Source organism: Cavia porcellus, unplaced genomic scaffold (genome assembly GCF_034190915.1).
Source record: "Cavia porcellus strain 051 isolate PalLab524CR breed Dunkin Hartley unplaced genomic scaffold, mCavPor4.1 scaffold_27, whole genome shotgun sequence".
In the NCBI taxonomy this organism is placed as follows: Eukaryota; Metazoa; Chordata; class Mammalia; order Rodentia; family Caviidae; genus Cavia; species Cavia porcellus.
In genome coordinates, this window is record NW_026947510.1 from 2,458,131 (window position 1) to 2,475,573 (window position 17,443).

Consider the following 17,443-nt stretch of genomic DNA (forward strand, 5'->3'; position numbering starts at 1 on the left):
CGGGGCTAGAGGTTTAGCTCAGCGGCATAAGCGCCTGCCTTACAAGCAGGCAGTCGTGAGTTCGATCCCCAGTATCAATAAAAAGGAAAAAGACAAAAAAAAAAAAAACAAATTCATTTTCTCTTTAGTTCCTTGTCTCTCTTTCAACGTATTGAAGGCTTCCAGGCATGGTGGCACACACCTGGAATTCTAGCATTTGAGAGACTGAGACAGGAATATCATCACTGTGAGTTTGAGGTCAGCCTGGCTCTGTTCTGTAGGGGGTTCAAGGCCAGCCTGCAGTGCATAGTGAGGCCATGTCTCAAACAAAACAAAAACCCTAAAACAAAATCAAAGTATTGAAGGCCATTTTCCAGTTTCTTTTTTTAATTCAAGTAATTGTTTTGTTGAACTAAAATTTGCATACTTACAATTTACACAGTGTATGATTCAGTAGATTTTAGCATTGACAGAGTTGTATGACTACAATCAAACTTCAGTCATTTTTGTCATCTCAAAACAAAACACTATCCATTAGCTATTGTCTCCCAACTCTACACCCCAACCATTAGCTACTCTGTCTTCACAGGTTTTCCTATTTTAATTCTGTCCTGAGTTGCTTGTGATAAGACTGAAACTGCTCATTGGGGAAATCCAGATTTAAATGTTCCCTATATTTTGTTTTTTTGGTGGCAGAGTCTCATTATGCAGTTCAGGCTGGCCTTGAGCTCACTTTGTAGCCCAGACTGGCCTCCAACTCACAGCAATCTCTTGCCTCAGCCTCTCAAGTACTGGTATTACAGGTGTGTGCCACCACGCCCAGTTGATATTCCATGTTTATTTTAAAAAACCACACAATTTGTGTCTCAGCCTGTTTCTGACGCTATCACAGAATACTGGAGTTCGGTGATAGAGCTCAGAGGTTTATTTAGTTATGTTCTTGGGACTCCTGGAGCATGGTGCCCACATCTGCTCAGCATCTGCCCAGGGCTGCCTTTCTGCATCTTGTGCAGGAGAGGGAAATGTGTGGAAGACAGAACAAGCAACCAGCACAAGCTCTAACTAAAACGTGAATGCCCTGGGGACCCTCCGCCATGACCTCCCAAAGCCCTGTTTCTAGGTGGCGTTAATATTCCCTCTGGGAATTAAGTTTCCAATGCACGAACTTTTGGGGGATCGTTTACATCATAGCAGTATGACTTGTAAGCTTTAAAGGATGCTAGGAATTCCTTTTGTCCCCTTCCCCATTGGCATCTGCCATTCTTAGAGGCAGCTGGGGTACAGTTTTTCCTGGGTTTCTGCTGAATGGGGTCTTAGCCTCTTGAAGGTCTTCAGGGCTTCTCGCTGTCTCTCAGCCCTCCTTGGAACCCTCTTCTGACAGCAGTGTCCCTGTCTTACACCTTGTCCCCGCTGATTTACTCTCCCAAACGTGTTGTGGCAACACTGGCTTCTCCACTCCGAGCAAAGGATGTCCAGGGTTGCCCAAGAACAGACACAGCAAGTGCTGCCTCCTGCCTGACTGGCCAAGGACACCTCAGCCTAGCCTCGAGAATCCCAGATCTTCGTGTGTGTGTGTGTGTGTGTGTGTGTGTGTGTGTGTGTAACCCTAGTGAGTGCCTTTGTATTTCTAACTCTCCAGAGACCTGGAACTCATTCTATCTACAGAGGTGACACCAAAACAGAGCATTCCAGTTGCCCTCATAGTGGTGTTCTTACTGTTTTGTCTTAAGCAAGTACTCAGACGCTGCATATCACACCAGATAATTGCTCCCACATTCTCCCAGTAATAACAATGGCAAAAACACTCTTAGCTGTGTGAGAGTGCAGGATGACAGGCTGTGTCCTTGGTCAAACATGTAGCCACACTCCAGACCCTAGGCTGCAGCAGCTCTGTGAGAAGATGGAACCCAGTGACTTGGGCAGCTGCAAAGGAGGACGACAGTGAATACCCAGCTAGTACAGATGCATGGGTGCTGGGGAGCCAGGGACCTTTCTGAGAGACCAGATGGATTTCTTCCAGCACCGGCTTAGGAAAATAAGTTTATTCAGACATTTGCATCTGGCAGCATAGTTTGGAAATAGCAATTTGAACTTTTTCAAAAATAGAGGGATGGAAAATTGATTTTTAAAATGAAGGGAAAATATTCATATGGGCAGTTGAGATGCACAGGCTATTTAATGGATCCTACGCTCATCATACAAGCGTTGCCCATCTGAAATGGAATCAACTCAGCCGCAAACTTGGATTGGGATCATCACTTACCTGATTTCTCAGGAGGCTTACTGGAAGGCAGCCAAAGCTTCCAGAAGCTGGCGACTTGCACCTCTGCAGGCCCTGGGGCCTGCCCTATGGTCACAGGCCAGTCACCCCAAGCCAGAGAACCATCCCCAAACCCCCCTCCCCTCCTACCTCTCCCCAGATCAATAAGACAAAGGCTAACTTGTTGACCTCCAGCTCTGTCATTACCCTCTGAAGCTCTGAGAAATGTTTATCCAAAATACGCCTTCAGTTTCCTTAGAATGATGTGCTTTGGCCTTAGCGACACCACTGCAGTAAATCACTACTGAGATCCAAGGTGCCACACGGAGGTTTAAATGGGCAGCTCTTTCTGTGTGTTCCACTAGGGGGCGCTAAAGCCATAGATGGGAGCCAACCTGTGCTGAGCTCTGCAACCTGCAGGTACAGGGGCTGAGCCCAGAGCTGGGACAGCGTTGGAGGAGCAGGATGCAGCCCGCGGAGCCGAGGCAGGCTTTCCCCATAAGTGTGGCCACATTTCCCAGGTCGGGTCCTCTCATTGCGGCCACACCCTGCCTCCATCTGGGATGGCTAGTGACTGAATTTGTCACCCTGTCCTGTTCTCAGTGTCTGATCTAGACATGGCAAACTGGCAACTGGCAGAACAAATCCAGCCAGCAGACACAATTAGTTAGACTCCCACAGTGCCCAAAATTGTCCTGGACTTAGTACTTGCCATGCAGGAGGACAGCTTTCTTGTGAAAGTCACAGTGCTGACTCCTCGGAGGAAATCTGGATCCTGAAGATCGCAGGCCTCAGGCAGCAAGGGCTGCAGCACAGAAATCTGATCATCTCTTCTCCCTCCACGACTTCTCTGCAGCCTGACTGTGAGGTTTTATTTATTTATTTATTTATTTATTTATTTATTTTTTGTCTTTTTCATTTTTACCGGTACCAGGGATCGAACTCACGACCGCCTGCTTACAAGGCAGGTGCTTACGCTGCTGAGCTAAATCCCCAGCCCCTGTGAGGTTTTATTATCTGCAAGCCCCAGGGGTCCTGAAAGCCCCAGGTGGAATAGACTGGAACCTTCCTGGAGAACAGAACAGGTCCAAAGCTTTCCCCTCCCCTCTCCTCCCCCCCTCCCCTCCCCTCCCCTCCCCTCCCCCTCCCTTCTCCTCTCTAGGCTTCCCTTCCCTTCCCTTTACCCCCTCTCCCCAGGTGACAGATAGCCTCTACTCCTCCAGCTGTGTAATCTGTACCTCTGGTGGGCTTTTGGTGATCAGACATCCCAGGGCAGGGCAGAGTTTTGCAATTCCTTGGGTCCCCAGGCTCTGTCCTATGCTGGAATCACCAGGTAGACCCAAAGTGGGTCGGGCAGGTTAAAGGTCCACTTTTCCTCTTTGCACTTCCTTTGTCATTTTTGTAGTTCTCTAGGCACCAGAAGAAACCCATGATATGCCGGATGTGATGCTGCACGCCTGTAATTCCAGCACTCAGGAGACTGAGGCAGAGTTCAGGGTCAGCCTGGGTTACGTAAGTGAGCTCAAGGGCAGACTGGATTACATAGTGAGACCCTGTCTCAAAAAAAAGTAAAAGAAAATAAAATAAAGAAAGAGACCCATGATAGGATACTGCTTTGGGATTCTGGACCTGTTGAGAAAGTGAACATCTCTGTGGCTTTTCAGCCCGTAGATAGATTCGGTGTCACTGCTGTTTACCATCCCCTTCCTCTGCAGCTTTCTAGATGTCTCATCCATTTCACAGGTAAGGGTTGGTTCCAAACAGGCATCCCAGGGAGGTGACACTTCAGGGAAGAAGTGCTTCTGTAGTATCTACTTTGCCAGCAGTAAAATTCCTTGATCTCAGACTAACAGCAGATAAAAAGTGCTGGTCTATAATGACATGGTGGTGCACACCTATAATCCTAGCACTCTGGGTGGCTGATGCAAGAGGACTACAAGTTTGAGCCCAGCCTGGGCAATTTAGCAATACCCTATCTCAAAATTAAAAAGAAGGATGGAGGATGTAGCTCAGTTGCAAGGGATCTGGGTTCAATTCCCAGTACTGGGAAAAAGCCACAAAAAAAAAAAAAAAAAAAAAAAAAAAAAACTCAGTCCAACTATAATAGTATCTTGCAGACGTCCTTTGCTGGAGCCCTCTCTGCCCATGCACTAGCCTGATAAACTTGTGCACTCACTTATCTACCCAACAGCTCACAATGACTCAGTTTCTTTGTCTGTGAAATGGGATCAAATAATAACAGTACTTGCTTCTAAACCTGTCAGAATTAAGTGAGTTAACTCATTTTGGCATTTAAAGAGTTCCTGGCACATAGTGTTTGATCAGTGTTGGCTGTCATCATGGGCTAAACTAGACTTGGTTCTGTTTTTTTAAAAAGTAATTCTACACACAGTTACTCAATACTGACAATTTAAGGCCCAGAGATAGAGGAGATTTAAATAATTAGCAGCTAAGCGCATCTCATAGTTTTAGGAAAACCTTCACACACTTCTGATGTAACCCTCATGAACTTTTGGGGATGGGGTTACCCCATTTGGTAGCTAAGTAAAGTGAAGGCCCCGCACCTCATTAAAGTCAGCTCAGAATAAGGGGTCTTAGCTTGAAGAAATCAGAGGGGCCAGGACTGGAACCCCAGATGCAACTGATTTAAAACATAATGCATAGCTGCGATTGGTGACACAAACCTGTAATCCCAGCATTCGGGAGGCTGAGGCAGGAGGATCGCTGCAAGTTTGAGACCAGCCTGGGCTACAAAGTGAGCTCAAGGCCAGCCTGAACTGCATAGTGAGAACCTGCCTTAAAAAGACATAAATAAATAAACAATTTTTCTTTTTTACTTTGTATTTTTAATTTTACCTTTTTTCTCTTTGAAATAAAATGGATTTGAAAAAATAATCATAATGTATTTCATTGCTTGGGGCTACTTTATGTATTTATATTTTGTCTCCTGAGAACTGAATTGAAAATTAGACTTTTAGCACACTGGGATAATTTGCTGGAATTGCTGCCGTTGGAGGATCTAACAAATTCCAAATTCTAGTGTACATGGAGCAGTGAATCACAGAGTGTACCCTGGAGGGTGGGGGTCATAGCTATGTGTGAAAGGTCACAGACAGAGGCGCAGAGGGCGGAAAACAAGCACCCACTTCCCGTGCGGATAAACCAGACTCTCGAGCTCAAGCAGGAGAGAAGGGCTGGTGCGTACTCCCGTATGGGGTGACGTGGAACGCTCCTGAGGTATCGCCCCCCTCTCAAGTGGGCGGAAAGGGGCCGATTCAGCAACCCCTGACATCCTGTCTGCAGTAGACTCATCTGCAGATGGAGTGCCATTTTTACTGTTATCTTTTTCCTCTTTTTGGAGGGGGCGGAGAGTGTTACTTTTGTTGACTAGGAAATCCAGGAAGACCTCCTCACAGCTGAGACAGATGCACCAGGGTTTGCTCCCGGGGAACAGCCCTCCCACCCGCTGCATCTCTCCTTGGCCCTTGGTTATTTTTCCCCGGGATTCCATTTAGGCTTCTCCCGGGACATGCGGTTTACAGGTGTGTGCCCAGCAGGCTTCTCAGCTCATGAACTCATACATGCAAAAATGGAACTATTTCCCCCAAAACTCACTTTTGGCTCTGACTCCTCTTAGGCCGATCACAGGGTTATTTTCCTGTTCCAGGCCAGGTTTGCTGAGCCACGCATGGTGTTCTGCCAGAGGACAGTGGGACCAAGGGTGGGGCTATGGTCTCCATTTCATTTCTGTAGAATCCCTAGCGGATATATCTTTCTTCCTTCTTTCCTTCCTTCCTTTCTTCCTTCCTTCCTTCCTTCCTTCCTTCCTTCCTTCCTTCCTTCCTTCTTTCTTTCTTTCTTTCTTTCTTTCTTTCTTTCTTTCTTTCTTTCGAGACAGGATCTCACTATGAAAACCAGGCTGCCTTTCAACTCATAGCAATCCTCCTGCCTCGGCCTCCCAAGTGTTGGGATTTTGGAAGCATGCCACCATGCCTGGCAGGATAAATGATTTTCATGTACTGACATACACAAATTCTGAAATTCTTTGCCCAATATTTGTAGAAGCTAAGAAATTTAAAGCATGTGGGCACTGGCCATTCTTTTAAAACTTTGCTAGCAAATTAAAGTGAAGACAAATCTGAGATTAAACTATGCAACACATAAACCAGGCATGGTTTCAGCCTGGAATTCTGACACTTGGGAGGCTGAGGCAGGAGGCTTATTGTGAATTTGAGGACAGCCTGGGCTATATCATGAGACCCTGTCTCAAAAAAAAAAAAAAACCCCAAAATAAATAAATAAATAAGTGTGTAGCACACACATGCATGTGGCCGACAAGAGGCCGTCTCAGCGCTCAGCAGGTCCACTCCAAAATGCTTTGTCTTCCCAGCCTGTCTTGACCACCACTTTGCTTTAATGTCCCTCTGCAAGGCAGGCGCTACAAAGGTAAGATCTTCCTCAAAGTCAGCCCAGAAGCCAGCAGGCCTCCTAACCCCAGGGCTGCACCAAGGCCTGTGGAGAGGCGAGCACGTAGTCCAAGGGGTCTCTGCATTGGCCCCAAATACGACCACGGAAGCCAGACCCACGCATCTCGGTTTCAGAGTTCCCTTTCTAGTAATTTGCATCGTAATTGTTGAGCCACCACAATTTTCATCAATAAAATCTCACTTCCGAAATCCACGATACTAATAAATTATTATCGATCAGCCTGCAGATAGCAGACATGCTTGGGGACTATGGGGTTAGAATGCCCGCTGCCCAGCCTGGACTGCGCCTTCTCGATTAGACCATGCAACAGACAGGCTCAGTGTTTCTATCCCCTCCAGACTCCTGTGCTGAACTCCTGTATCTGTGCTGTTAAACGGTGATTCGGTCGTGGGCAGGGTGACGGGATTAGTTCCTTGTCTAAGGGGCCCTGAGAGTTAGTTCTGTTGCCCTTCTCACTCTAGTTGAGGTTGTGAGTCACAACTTTCATTAGAACTGCACCATGCTGGCCCTCAGATTTTACTCTCCAGAACCATGAGAAATCACTGTCTTAAACCACCCGGCTGATGGTATTTTGTTACTGTACTCTGAGCCAATCAAGCTACACTGTTTATACAACCTTTCTGATAGGTTGCTTAAATCACACCCAGAGCAGCTGTGTACTCTGAGACTTTTTTTTTTTTTTTTTTTTGGTCTTTTTGACCCTGCATAGGGCCTCACTATGCAGTTCAGTCTGGCCTTGAGCTCACTTTGTAGCCCAGGCTGGTTTCAAACTTGCAGCGATCCTACTGCCTCAGCCTCCTGAGTGCTGGGATTACAGGAGTGTGCCACCACTCCCAGTTGAGACATTTTAAAGAAAATTGCAAACATTTAACGGTGGCTGTCTCTGACTTTTGTGTTATTCTTAAACACAAAAGCAATGTTCTGTCACTCCCAAACCTGGGGTTTGGAGCCAAGAGGATCACCTCAGGATGTCTCGAGGTATTACAAAATCACCAATCCTCCTCAACCTCCAAGTGTTTTGACTACTGTTATGCACCAGCACGCCTGACTATGTTGCTTTTGAGACACCATACCTCCAGTTTGCTCCAGTTTATCCAGAGGCCCAGCAACATCTGTGCTCTTTCATTTCTCCTCCAAACTCCTTTCGTCCCCACTTAGCCCTGAGAATATCTCTGGTACAGAAACAGAAGGCATGGTCATCTCTTCTGTTTCTCGGACCTCTCTGTGTCCAGGTGGCCCTTACTACCCTTGGAAGAGATTCTCTCTCTCTCTCTCTCTCTCTCTCTCTCTGGCTTTTTGTGGTCACCTTCCCCTAAGATAAACAAAAAAACACAAAAGACTCAAAAGTGTGAGAGATGTATACTAAAGAAAGACACTGATCAATATTTCAAACAACCTTATTCTGCCGAGGGAGGCAACTGGGGTGTAGTCAGCAAAGTTGACCAGTGGGAATGAACTTCAATCACAGAGTCTGGGACCTGAGCACATAAACAGTTCCCACACCCCTGCCCCAGGGGCAAATGAGAAAGTGCTGTCTTCCGCCAGTCTGGAGATTAGATCAGAGAACAAAGTAACCCAGCAGGCATGGTGGCACCTGCCTGTAATCCCTGTGCTTGGGAGACTGAGGCAGGAAGAGCATCACCAGTCCAAGGCCAACCTGGGCTGCAAAGTGAGTTCAAGGCCAGTCTGAACTGCACAGTGACTCCCTGTCTGAAAAAGACAGAAGAAAATGTGAATCAGGAACAAGATAAAGATGTCTTGCTATCATCACTCTTCTTATTAGCCAGGCCAGGGGTATAGCTCGGTGGCATAAGTGCCTGCTTGGAAGTACAAGGTCCTGAGTTTGACTCCCAGTACGAAAAAAAAATGTGTTCTTAAAATATTATAAAGAGCAAATAGACAAGAGAAAGACACAAAAGGCACATGGATAAGGAAAGCTAAAATTATCATTCTGTGCAGGTGACATGATCCTCCACCTGGAAGACCTCAAAATCTCCACCAAAGTCTCCTAGAATTAATAACCAGATCCAGTAGTATAGCAGGATACAGTCAACACTCAAAAACCTCTCATTCCTGTGCATCACCGAGAGAGAAATTAGGGAAGTGATACCTTTCACAATTGCATCAAGAAAAGTGAAATACAATACGTAAGAGTTAACCCAGGGTGACAAAAGACCTCAGCAGTGGGAAATGCAGTACTCTGAGAAGGAGAGAAGAGGACTGAGGAAGTGGAAAGACATCCTCTGTGCTTGGACAGTCAGAACCAATATAATCAAAATGGCCATACTTCCAAAACACTTTTGCAGGCCAAGCGTGGTGGCACACGCTTGTAATCACAGCATTTGGGAGGCTAAAGTAGGAGGATCATTGTGCATTCAAGGTCAGCTTGGCTACATAGTGACTCCAGGACAAGGCTGAACTACAAGACCTTGTCTCAAACCATACCAAAACAAAATGAAAAACAAAAAACCTGTTAAACAGACTTGATGCAGTCTCAATCAAAATACCAGCAGCACTCCTCACAGAACTGGAGAAACCAATACAAAAATTTGTGTGGAACCAGAAGAGACCTAAAACAGTAAAAGCAATTCTAGTCAACAAGAGCAAGGCAGGGGGCATCACGATTCCAGACTTCTAGTCATAATATAAAGCTACCGGGATTAAAAACAGCATGTTATTGGGAAAAAAAACAAGCAAGACTTGTGTACCAATGGAATAGAACAGAGGATGCAAAGATAACTCCAGGCACAGATAGCTACCTTACTGACAAAACAGCCAGCTCCCAACTCCCTTTACTGGAGGAAAGACAGCTTCTTTAACAAATGGTGCTAGGAAACTTGGTTATTCACATGCTGAAGATTAAATCTAGACTCACATCTCCACCATGCATTAAATGAATCAAAGATCTAAACATTAAAATGGAAACAGTCTTCTGGAAAACAAGGTAGGTAAGACTCTTGTAGACACAGGAATAGGCAAACGCTTTCTGAGCAGAACCCTGATTGCACAAGTAATACCAAGAAGCAACAAAGGAGATCACATCAAATTTAAAGCTTCTGTACACCTTTCTGTCATAAAGAGGGAAAAAAAGAGAAATCATATATATACACCTTTTTTTGGAGAAAGGTCTCACTAGGTAGTTGAGGCTGACCTCAAACTCGCGATAGTCCTACTGCCTCAGACTCTCAAGTGCTGGGATTACAGGCATGCACCACTACACAAGGCAAGAAATAACTATTTCAGGCAATAAACAGTCCTATGAGAAGACTAGGTATACCTTTTTATATTTTAGTTTTACAAGTACTTTTTTATCTTTTCTATTATATGTTTCTCTAGAAAACTGCTTTGATTGTTATTTTGGTTGAAATATAGAAAATATGTACCTCACACAAATAGGTATGAGGAATATTTTAAATTCGGACTTCAAGTAATTGTGGATGCTCATCTTTGAAAGTATAGTAAAACAAACTTATCTTTGATAAAGGGGCCGAACGTGTTCACTGGAAGAAAGATAGGATAAATGGTGCTGGAAAAACTGGCTCTCCATATGCCAAAAACTAAAACTAGACCCATGCCTATCACCATGTACTAAACTAAAGTCAAAATGGATCAAAGATCTAAATATTAAAACAGGGACACTAAATCTGCTGGAAGACAAAGTAGGTAGAAATCTTGAAGACATAGGGGTAAGTAGAGAATTCATGAACAAAAATCAAACTGCACAAAGCAATGCTTCCCAGAATCAATAACTGGGATCACGTCTTATTAAAAAGTTTTTACATGTCAAGAGAAATCTCCAAAGAGTAAAGACATCTCGAAAAGCGTAAAAAGGAAACCCATGAATTTTGAAAAAATCTTAGTCAACTGTCCCTCAGACAAAGGACTTTTGTCTAGAACATATGAAGAATTAAAAAATCAGACCCCCCAAATTCAAAGATTCCCTCAATCCAAAAATGGGCATCTGAGATGAATACACAGTTCTCAGATAAAGAAATACAAATGGCAAATAAATACATGAAAAAATGTTCAGCATCATTGGTGATTAGAGAAATGCAAATTAAAAACACACTGAAATTCCGTCTCACTTCAGAAAGAATGATCAGAATAAAAAAAAAAACTATCAACAACAAATGCTGGAGAGGCTGCGGGGGAAAAAGGAACTCTCCTGCACTGTTGGTGGGAGTGTAGACTGGTGCAACCATTGTGGAGGTGAGTTGGGAGATTCCTCAAAAAACTGGGATGGGAAGTCCGATTTGACTCAGCTATTCCACTTCTGGATATATTCCCAGAAGAACTGAAAGCATCATACCACAGTGATATATGTGCACCCATGTTTATAGCAGCACAATTTGTAATAGTCAGATCTTGGAAACAACCTAAAGTGTCCATCAACTGCGGAATGGACAAAAGAGTTGTGCTATTTTTATACAATGGAGTACTACTCAGCTGTAAAGAATGATCACATTTAGATATTTATAAGTAGTGGATGCAACTTGAGACCATACTCAAAAGTGAAATAAATCAAACTCACATGTGTAAATACTGTACTGTCTCCCTAGTGTAAGAGGTGATAAGAGTACATAAGATACCAAATCCTGAAAGGGTAAGATTCTGCTCACAGGGGAAAAAATAATATCTCAGGGAAAAGGAGGAAAAAGAAAAATGAAGGGAAAAGAAAAAGCATTTAAATTTGTATAAACATACTCAGGATAGCTAAGATGATTGTGCTACAAATTCTCTAAGTTCTTGGACCAAAACAGTTAACATTCATAGGACTGGAGCAATTTTGCATGTTTGTGTCTGGTGATCTGAGGAACTCTTGAAGATCACTGAGTAAAATAATAACCTTAGTTATGTTCTTGTCACCTTGTTTTGAAAGCCTATATTATCACTGTTTGAGTCTCTCTAGTTATTTGTCTTTCTTGTTTCTTGTTTTTTTAGTAATATGTTTTGTTTTGTTTTTCCCTCTAATACGGAATGGATTGTAGAGGCTTATACATGCCTAGAACCTCTCCGAAGCAGTTTATGAGAATCGATTATATTTTGCGTGATGAAATGAACAGGCACTTTGAAGAAAAAAAACATTATGGTATCCATTTCTGATTCCATATCATCGTGCTGTGAACTCCAGTAATGCTTCTCTTCTTTGCTCAGAGTGATTTACCTGTTCTGTATTGTTTAATTTCAACATACATGAAGGTGTGGACGGCTGTTTTGAAGAGAACAAGAGACATTATGGCAGCCATTGTTAATTTTCACATTGCTTGGTTGTGAAGACCTGTAAAGCCTTCATTACTCTGTTCTGATCAGTTTTATACTATTTTGTTTTGTATGAATTCATTGTGTGTGAAGATACAGGCAACTATTTAGAAGAAAAAAAGAGATATTATGGTAGCCACTGTAGATCTCCTGTTATCTTGCTTTGAAATCAATGTCACACTTTTTTTTGTCTTTTTCCTTTTTATCGGTACCAGGGATTGAACTCACGACTGCCTGCTTGCAGGGCAGGCGCTTATGCCGCTGAGCTAAATCCCCAGCCCCAATGTCACATTATTTTATCCTGATCTTCTTTGTTCTGTTTTATGTTTAGTTTTACCCTCTTTAAAATAAAAAAGAAAGTACAGTAAAATGACATAAGTGTTAGTTATATAAGAATTACTGACAGCATGGAACCTGAAACACTATCATTGAATAGCCCATATGATGCTGCATTAAATTCCATCTGTTTGTCTTGCATAAATAAATAAATAAATACAAGCTTCTGTAGTGCAAAGAAAATCACCAGTAAAGTAAAGATACAGCTTACTGAATGGGAAAAAAAAATTTGCCAGCTACTCCTCAAACAAAGGACTAATATCTAGACTATATAAAGAACTAAAACAACACAGACCCCCTCCAAATTTGAAGATTTAATTTAAAAAATAGGCATCTAAAATGAATAGATGCCTCTCAGAGAAAGAAATGCAAATGGCAAATTAATACATGAAAAAATGTTCAAAATCACGGATAGCTAGAGAAATGCAAATGAAACAGCACAGAGATTCCATCTCATTCCAGGAAGAATGGCCAACATCAAGAAATCACTCAGGGGCCAGGGTGTAGCTCAGCGACGTGGTGCCTGCCTGGCAAGCACGGGGTCCTGAGTTTGATTTCTGGTTCAGGAAAAGGAGAGAGAGAGAGAGAGAGAGAGAGAGAGAGAGAGAGAGAGAGAGAGAGGGAGAAGGAGGGAGGAGGGAAGAGAGGAGAGGAGAGGAGAGAAGAGAAAGAAATGAAACAACAAATTTTGGTGAGGCTGGAGGGCGGAAGGCTTCCTTCTTTATTAGCAGGAGTGTAAAGTGATACAACCACTGTGGAAATTAATATGGAGATTTCTCAAAAACTGAAAATAGAAATGCCACTTGACCCAATTATTCTCCTCTAGGTATCTTTTTTTTTTTTTTTTTGTCCTTGTGAGACAGGATCTTTGTGCAGTTCAGGCTGGCCTTGAGCTTATCTTTTAGCTTAGGCAGGTTTTGAACTTGCAGTGGTCTCCCACCTCAGCCTCCCAAATGCTGGAATTACAAGCGTGCGCCACCATGCAGAGCTCCCTCTAGGTATCTTCCCAAAGAGTTAAAGACATCATGTTACAGCGATATGTGCACACTCATGTTAAAGCAGCACAATTCATGATAGCCAAATCTTGGAAACATCCTCTATGTCCATCAATAGATGCACAGATAAAGAAAAGGTAGTATTGATACACTACAGGGAACTACTTTGCCAAAAAGAAGGATAAACTTGAGTCATTTGCAGAAACATGGATACACTTTGAGACCATAGCATTCAGTAAATCAGACATACAAGTTTAAACATCATGTAATATAAATATAAATAAGTATAAAATAAAAACATACCAAAAGGAAAACAAAAAGAGAAAGCTATTATAATCTAGCATGACATGGTGGCTAACAGTATTCCTCAATTCAGTATAATATTTTTTTTCTTTCTTTTTTTTTTTTTTTTTGAGACAGGACCTTGCTATGCAGTTCAGGCTGACATTGAACTCACTGTGTAGCCCACGCTGGCCTCAAACTTGCAGCAATCCTCCTGTCTCAGGTTCTTGAGTACAGGGATTAAAAGAACATGCCATCACGCCTGGCTCAGTGTAATTGTTTTATACTTTTTGAATGTTTTTTAGCTCATTAGTCTGGCTATTAATTTGTGCTTATGATAATTAATGATAAAGACAAAAATAAATAAACTTAATGCTGACAAAAAAAGGAAGAAAGGAAGGAAGGGAGAGAAAAGAAAGGAAAGAAAAAAATAAAAAAATACTGATGGGTAGAATGGAGAATAAACAGAATTGAGAAAAAAATTAAGATATGTACATATACCAATTCCACACAATAAATGTAATTATGTTCTCTAAACATGTACTAATACATTTTTTTCAAGTGATTTTGGATTTTAGAACATTTTGTACGTCAGATTTTCAAATTTAGGGATCAGCCAGGTGTGATGGCACACGCCTGTAAACCCAGCACTCAGGAGGCTGAGGCAGGAGGATTGTTGTGAGTTCCAGACCAGCCTGGACTACAGAGTGAGCTCAAGGCCAGCCTAAGAGCACAGCAAGACCCTGTCTTAGAAAAAAAAAAAAAAGACAGCGATGTTTAAGCAGTGAGTTCTATATAAATATTCTAAAATCTAGAAAGCTCCAAAATCAGGAGCACGTCCAGTGCCAAGCATTTAAAATGAGGGATTCACAATCTGCACTTTCCCAGGAAGCCTCATGGTACGTGATATTTTCCGAAAAGTCACTCTTATTTCTTCCCTTGTCACTAAAAACTCCAAAGGAAGGGATTATGAAGCACTTGCTTTGATATGACAGCTCCCACTGTCTTACTTGCTTTATGGTGTGACTCTTCCAAAATATCAGCTCCAGAAGACCAGGATTTTAGGATCTGAAGGTTGTTTCTTTTCTTCAGCATTCTGTCTGAGTTGTGACCAAAGCGAGGACCTTATCCTCGCTTTTCACCCCATGGTGGCTGCCTGGGATATGACTGTCTGTGTACCATCATTGTGACAGGGAGAGCCAGTCTGCTGCCCGGGAAAAAAGAGTTTAATTCATGCAAGAAGAGCTGGGTTTGAATCCCAGGGTTGCCACGTGTTAGCTACGTGAGCTGTGAGCCTCTATCTGTACCTTTATCACGGAGAAAACCTTGCTGAGTTATCAAAAGAATTAAATGAGAAGTCAATGTAATGTGCCTATGTCAGAGAAAACTTCGACAAGAATCAGCCAGTGATTGGCTGGGAATTTAGCTCAGCGGCATAAGCATCTGCCTTGCAAGTGCGCTGTAGTGAGTTCGATCCTGGTACCAAAACAGACACACACCTATTAAGCTCTGTGTTGGTTCTATTTAACAGCATCCTGGGGGCAACTGTTGCTTTCCTGAGAAAGCAGGGTGGCAGCAGATTCAGGTGTCTCTGGAGGTTGTGTGGAGGACATTCCACCTGATGCCCCAGCAGTGAAACCAAGCACTCACAACTTCCTTGATGACCCCTTCAGGCTGCTGCTTTTCTTCCAAACAGCAATGAACTTGGGCTGGGGGAGAGCTCTTGTCCCCCACTAAGTGACAGGCTAAAAGGCAAGGCATGAAAAGGGATTAGTGGATGCACGCATTCAAGTGAAGGGGAGTTTCCCAGAAGCACGTCAGCTGAGAAAGCGTCCCTTGACTGTCCATCAGCAGAAAAGCTGCTTGACTGGCAGATATGATTTTTTGGAGCTGAAAATAATAGGGAGCTATTGGTGACAGATGTCAGATGTTGGCAGAGCAGCTGCCAAAACAAATCTCTCTCCACCTTCAGACATCAAACTGATGGAGCACTGGGCACAGTTGGACTGGCAGCCTCTTCTCACTTGGATCATTGGTCGCATTATTATTTCTCAGTCGCTGGACAAAGCAGATGGTTTACCATGTATTTGTGATTTTTTTGTTGCCCTAGAGAGTCTGTTCTTCCGTCAGGGTCCAGCATGTAATCATTTATGACAGTGGGTGGTACGAGAAAATCCCTGCCAGGAAAAGCCCAAGACTTTCTCTTTTATTATGTCCGCAAAAACCACGGCGACTTCCAACTTAAAAGCAACAGAAGCAAAAAGCATGTAGAAGTGTTAGAAATAACTTGGGTAATCATAAAACCACAATTCTCAGTTGGCCCTCAAAATTCTCCGCCTATCCTCTGATATCAATTTTGTCTGTTTACTTTTAGTCTTTAAAACTTAAGTCTTGTTTCTAATCTGGTGAATCTTTTAAATTTCACTTCTTTTTTGGTTGACACGTAAAATAGTACATTTTATTGTATACAAAGTAGTGTTTTCACTCATGTGTACACTTTCTAACAATTAAGTCAGGTAATTAGTATATTCATCACCTTAAACTTTTTTTTTTTTTGAGGCAGAGTCATGCTGTGTAGCCCAGGCTGGCCTTGAACTTGTGGCCGTCCTCCTGCCTCAGCCTCTCAAGTGCTGGGATTACAAGTGTGCACCACTGCACTCGGTCATTTCTTTATGGTAAGCACTTTCAAAGTCCACGGGCCCAGCTGTTCTAAGATGTACAGTGCATACTGCTCACTGTGCTCCCCCTACATGCAGTGTAGCCCCCGCTTTTATTCCTTCACCTGCACGGCACCCTGGGCAAACCTCCCCCTGTTTTCCCATCCGTCCTGGCCTCTGGTAACTATCATCGGCCTCTCAACTTCTATGAGTTCATCTTTTTTGTGTCCTGCATATTCTGCTAATATGGTGAATCATAAAAAGCCATAATTAAAACCAAACAGAACAAACACCAAAAACACAAATACCCATCAACTAAAAGTGTTTTAATATCCAGAGTTGTAATCCATTATGTATTAATGGTAAGTAGGTTTGTCTCAGTGTGTATGAGTGGCCACATACATAGGGCAATGCGTGGAGTGTGTAATCCCCTTTACTCACCTGTCCATTCATTTCTTTCTAAAGGAAAGGCTGATTTGTATGAATACATCCCCAGACACAAGTCCTTTAGTACTAGAATAGAACTCTTCACATAAATGAAGTGCTTCTTCTTGTCTTTGAAAAATACGTTTTCCTAACAATCAGGCTCACAGGGAACCGATGATTTTCTGCAATATTCTCTCTCTCTCTCTCTCTCTCTCTCTCTCTCTCTCTCTCTGTCTCTCTTTCTCTCTCTCTTTTGACAGTTGATACATCTTGTTTTATTCAGCATCTTGTTTTATTCAGATAGCAGATATTCTGATCACATATGATCCAAGAATAGTCAAACATTAAGTGAAATATAATTAGATGTTAAAGAAATTCAAACATTACAGGCAGTGATGCCACACTTGCCTGTGATCTACTGATCCGAGATCACACCCACAGTTCAGTGGCTGCCAGACCATTCAGCACAAGTTCCTTAGCTGTGAGCTGTTTGAGCACTATTGATTATTTTTTTTTTCAGGCTCTGAATAGCTGCAGGGATCTCAGCAGGGGTTGGAGGAACCAGCTTGACCTTGGCATAGGGCCAAAATGTGGTCAGTCGGGGCTTCCAGTAAGAAACAGCAGCATCCACCAGCACAGGGGCCTTCTCCACATGGCTACAGATGAACAGGGTAGAAGTGGTTCTAGGGTGGAAGGCTGTCATCCTAATAGCTGGCTGAATGTCAGCCTCAAGAAGCTCTATATCTCAATCTTTTCATTTA